This window comes from Candoia aspera, chromosome 3, assembly GCF_035149785.1.
Source record: "Candoia aspera isolate rCanAsp1 chromosome 3, rCanAsp1.hap2, whole genome shotgun sequence".
Classification (NCBI taxonomy): Eukaryota; Metazoa; Chordata; class Lepidosauria; order Squamata; family Boidae; genus Candoia; species Candoia aspera.
Genome location: NC_086155.1, coordinates 165,714,691 through 165,720,690, shown reverse-complemented (window position 1 = coordinate 165,720,690; position 6,000 = coordinate 165,714,691).

Sequence of the window (6,000 nt, the reverse complement as noted above, 5' to 3'; positions counted from 1 at the left end):
GAGATTCACACCCAGTTCCACACTGCAGAAATGGAAATATATTCTAAATTACCCTGCTCTGTCTCAGGATCAGTGCCAGATTTAGACTTGGTGAGGCCCTAAGCTATATAAAACTTGGGGGTCCTTGTTAAAAAGTTATACCAGAAGATCTCACTAAAGTGCATACCAAAACAGGACTTTGAGTTGCCACAGAAATAATGAAAACACACACATACACGCCTTTTAATTATTTAATAGCAAGGTATTTAAAGTGAAAATTACAAATTATTTTCAAATGAATGCATTCACTAATTATATATTTATCATTTGGCTGTCTTGATCTCTCTCAAAGATTATAATATAATACACCTTGGAAACAATACTTAAATGTAATTTTAAAATAATTTTAAGTTACTTGTATGTGTGTGTGTATATATATACATCTGTATACACACACACACACACAAATGCTGACAAAATAAGTAATCAGGATCACTTTTATTAATATAAGTAATAATGAACTCATTAGCAAAATCAGAAAACTGATATTCTGAAATTTTGTGAGGCCCTAAGTTGTAGCTTGTTTAGCTTATGCCTAAATCCGACACTGCTCTGTCTTAGAACTATGCATCACTTTGGAAAGAATTTGGAAAAGTTGCTTCGGAGTGCTGAGGTGTGCAAACAGAGAACCTGTCTGTAACTTTTTATGGCAGCTGCTGCTTCTCCTGGGATTGGGTAGCTCTCCTTGCAGCTACCACTTGATTGCTAGAAAAGAGGCAGCTGCTTCAAGATGTTGCAAACAAAAGCTCCATTTGGACCCCCACAGATGCTCCAGAACACCTTTTTGGAATGCAGTTCGAAGCATTTCACAGTCTACTCAGTATCCATTAAATGAGATTATGCAAAGTAAAGGCCCAGAAGCCATTCTAAATGAGTGGCTGAAGCATCCTTATGTTGGAGATGTTAACAAATCAGCATGCCTCATTTTAGCATATGTATGAGTTGCTCTAGGATGCAGACTCTATGTGCGAGGAAGCTGTTTGTTGCTACTCCCACTTCCTCTCTCTCTCTTTCTCCTTCTTCCACCAACCAAGGAGGAAGCATGCTTATGCTGCTCTCTCTCCTTCCATTACGGCCACATGCTTGGGCCTTGAAGAAGGATTTTCCCCATTTTCTCCACACAGCTTTTAGCAGCTATGAGGGCTAAGAGTTCATTAAGTTTAGGGAACAGAAAAAACAAAGAATCTTCATTTTAACACCAAAGATGGATGTAACTAAACCAAAAATAAAATCAGTAAGACTCTTTTTACTTTTAAACCTACTTTGTCTAAGTGTGTGATTCTTTATGCTTGGGAGGCTGAGTGAGTAAGATCAATAACCTGTATTTCTCTAATATGCTCATTAAAGCTATTTAAGATAATATTCTTTTTCTGTGTGCAGCTTCTCTGCTGTGTTAAGCTCTTCTCCATTCAGTGGTCCTAGTTGTCCACTAATGGCTTCACCTTCAAGGAGAGGAACTTACTTTGTTTTCCTGCTTTTAATACAAATCTGGCTTTGTGTGCATAACTTCTAAGTCAAGGGCAGAGAGACTTTGGCTGATAAAATACTGGACTATAAAGTCCATCATTCCTGATTATTAGCCATGCTACTTTTGAAAGTTGGTGTCCTACAGCTTCTGGAGGGCCACATAATACACTGATCAATTAATACAAGTAGAATGATAAGTCTTCAGCAAAGGATCATTACTTTGTCGTGGTGCTGGAGCTTGAGCACCTCAATGATGCCAAGAGCTAAACCGTGAAGGGCCACCCAAGACAGGAAGGTCATGACAGAGAGGTCAGACTAAATGCGATCCCTGGGGAAGGTAATGGCAACCCACCCCAGTATTCTTGCCATGAGAACTAAATGGATCAGTACAACCAGAGATATGTCGGTATACCATTGGAAGGCAAAAGGAAGAGGGGCTGACCGAGGGCAAGATGGATAGATGATATTCTAGAGGTAACAGAGTCATCCCTGGGGGAGCTGGGGGTGTTGACCATCAGGAAGCTCTGGCGTGGGCTGATCCATGAAGTCACGAGGAGTCGGAAGCAACTGAACGAATAAACAACAACAAAAAGAATGATAAGTACCAGTGCAATGATGTATTTTCACATTCAATACTTAGTTTGCAAATTGCCAGTATCTATCGGCAATCATCATCATTGGCATCATCATTGGCATTTCTCACCTCACTTCTCTTTCTGGCCTTTTCTTTTACCATTCCTACCTCCAATTGTTCTCTCTCACGAACATACTTCATACATTGGATGCACTGCACTTATAATCCTTAAAATTTATGCCAGAATGAATTTATTTACTAAAATTAATTAGTGTTAAACGACTCTGTTGTATGCCACCTCAGTCATAAACACAGCTATTCTTCTTGAGTGTACTGTAATATAAGTTTTAATGGGCACAAAGTCTGATACACTATTTGCAGATCCATAAAGTCATTGTAGTTTAACTTAACACAAATGACCTCCCAGAGCAAATTCCAAATATCTGGCCAATGAGTTAGATTTAAGCTGCAAATCTTAAGAGTATCACAAGAGAGTTTGAAGTTAGCATGCAACAGAAAATAATTGTCACTTCTTAAGGATATAAATGGACAAGAAAGGACATGGGGGCTGGGATTGGGGGGGATATAATATATCTATTATTGTGTAAAATGTCTTTCTCTTGGAACTCATGACACATGCATCAACTCATCCTGTTATTTTCCCTCAAAAACTTGAAGTGCCAGATGGCTTTTATGATGGTTTTTTCAGACTTCGTGCTGTTTGATATAATATGTTTCTAAGTTGTTAAACTATCATTTTCATGTGTTTGCAGATGGTGCAGTATGGAAAAAAATGGGTCTCAACCATGAGGTTCAAGGCTAGGAGTTTTGGGTAGGCATTGCAAAATTGACTAGAAGATATGGTTGCCAATCAAATTCCGCAGAACCAAGTCTTTCGGAGAGAGATCAACTAGTAGGAGGGGGATGGGAAGGAGTTACCCCAATCTGTTTCTCCCATGCAATTGGCCATCAGGAGAGGAAGAAGTGCAGTCCAAAGGGAATCTGACTAGATTATTATGTATATGTGTGTGGTGGTACACACATACTCATGGATTTGTGTAGGAGTTTGAATGCATGAGTAGTTGAGCCAATGAAGAATTTTTTTGCATCTGACCAAATGGCTTTGGTTCCTCAGAAGCTATGCTGCAATAAATATAATAGGCTTTAACATTGGTATCTATTTTTTTGTTTCTCTGCTACAGGCTAATTTAGCTACCTCTGAACTTTGTCACAGATGCCTGTCATTTGACTTGCTGCAACTTTAGGGATAATGTCTAAGTTTACAAATATAAAGCCTCTGCCAGATCAGGAGATTGTATATTTTGCTCAGGGTAGGATTGATTTGAGATGTATTTACAGAAAAGAGGGGTTTTGTGTGTGTGTGTGTGTGTTTGTGTGGGATCCCTAGAAAGGTAGGTGCAATCTAAGGTCCACATTCTCTGGCTTGAGAAGGGTTCTGAGCTACAGAAATTATGAATATTTGCCACCTGGAGTAACATCAGTGAGATGGGTGGTTATATAAATTTGATTGATAAATCTATATCTATCAATCACCTATCAATCACCCATCATCTATCATCTATCACCTATCATCCATCCATCCATCCATCCATCCATCCTCTATCATCTGTCTGTCTGTCTGTCTGTCTGTCTGTCTGTCTGTCTGTCTCTATCGTTTCTTTGCCTATCTCCTGATGTGTGTACCTGCCTGGTGAAGTAGTCTAGAGAAACTAAAAGCTTGTACAATGTTCTGTTGCATTTTAGTCAGTTCTGATAAAGACAAAGCCCAGCTGTGGATTTTGGATTTTTTTTTCTCTTCTTTTTACTATGGCTATGTTTGTTTTAAATAAATGCTTGCTTTGGGAGATACTAAATCTTCAGATAGTGAGTGGCAACTTATGCGACTGAGGGCTTCATATTTCTTGGGTGGCCAAGGGCTGTAGTAAGTGAAGAAAATAGATGGGGTCACATTCCATTTTTATCACTGGGTTTGGGGGTCAGGAAATTTGTTATGTTTGCTTTTAGGTTTATACTACATTTTTAGGTCCAATTCATAATTATGGGGAACCTTGCAATTAATTTTCAGTGATCACTGACTGTGGAAATTCTGCAGGACAGTCAAAGACCATATGTGAAAGCAGTTGTGCTGGATCAGACCAATCCAAGCACCCACCTATTTCTGTTTGTGTCCAAGGGTGGCCCCATAGCTGCATTCAGAGAATTCATAAGCATGGATAAGAAAAGGCTATCCCTCTTTACCGATTACTTCCCAGCAACTGGTATTTAGGATACCCTGCCTCTGATTCAGGAAATAGTAACCAATTATCAAGACCAGCAGTCACTGATAGCTCTATCCATGAATTTCTCCAGACCTCCATTAAAACTATCTAAGAATATACTGACTGGCTGGCTCAGGGTTGCCCAGCTGGCTTTGTGCCTAAAGCAGGACTTTAGGCACTCGCAGTCGCTCGGTTTGCCTTAACCACTACACCGAACTGGCTCTCAAAATTTAGTGGATCATCATCCTTTGTAGGCTATTCGTGTGTGTGTGTGCCTTTGAGTCAGTGTTGACTCCTGGCAACTGCCTGGACAAGTCCCTGCAGATTTTTCCTGAAGCTGTTTGCCATTGCCTGCTTCCTAGAGCTGAGAGGGAGTGGCTGGCCCAAGGTCAGCCAGCTGGCTTTGTGCCTAAGGCAGAACTAGAGATCATGGTCTCCTGGTTTCTAGCCTGAAGCCTTAACCACTACACCAAACTGGCTCTCTTCCAAGTATGTTACAGCACTGTATTACAGTATCTTCAATGTGTAAGCAACAGTTTTAATCAGCACTGCCCCAATATGTAGATGCTTCCACTGCTGGTTAAGGGTTAAAAGCTGAGGGTCTCCTTATTTCAAGAAATTATTCCCTGCTTTTACAAGGAGCAGCTGTTCTGTCTCCCTGAAAAGGTTGCTGAAACAAAGCTAGGTGTCAGTTTAGTCCTTTAGTTTCTTTTCACTTTCAAAAACAGAACATTTCTTACGGTTGTGTACTGAAAGCTGAAAAACAAGAGGCTGTCCAGATCATCTTGCAGTAACAGTATTTTCACAAGCGTGATAATTATGCCATCTAGTGATGTAAAGTAAAAAACACCGATGTGATCAGTATAGAGCAGCCTTTCTCAACCTTTGGACCCTGGGGGAACCCTTGAACTATTTTTCAGGCCTCGGGGAACCCCTGCACATTCAGGCTCAAGTATAGGCCAGACGTTACAAAATTATTTTATTCATTGCATGTGTAGGCCTGTATATATGCATTAACAATGAAACTTACCTCTTTGATGTGAAGTTGCCTGAGTTTGAAATGATTTTTAAAATGTATCTTGATCTCCCAGGGAACCCCTAGTGACCTCTAGTGGAACCCTGGTAGAGAGATTAGGATTGGAATTGAGGACTACAGGCACAGCTTTAGGTTAGACAGCGTTACATTTTATAATTTATGCTTTCATTATAGTATCAGTCTGTTGTTTTGCTGCTTTTCAGTGTATGAGCCAATTGACAATAACTGATGTAAAGGGCTCAGGAATCAACATTTCCTGCAAATCCTGATTTTTGATGATTAGCTCACACAGCGTAGGAACCTTTCAATTTATGATCCCCTGGGTTGAAGGCAATTGTTAATCCATAAGCACAATACAAACTTCATTACGCTTACAGAACATCCACTGCTTTCAGAGGACTGAGATCCAACCCAAAGTCTTTGTTTTCATAAACAAAGCCACCTATAACGTGACTGTACCAATGATGGAAGGAGGGTATTTCTAACCACAGGGTTGTGTGTGTAACAATGGCATTTATATTCGTAACTGTGTCCCTCTCCCTGCATTTGAATCTATGTGATAGACAATTACATCTTTCCCTATATCAATTCAGATTAACAGTCCT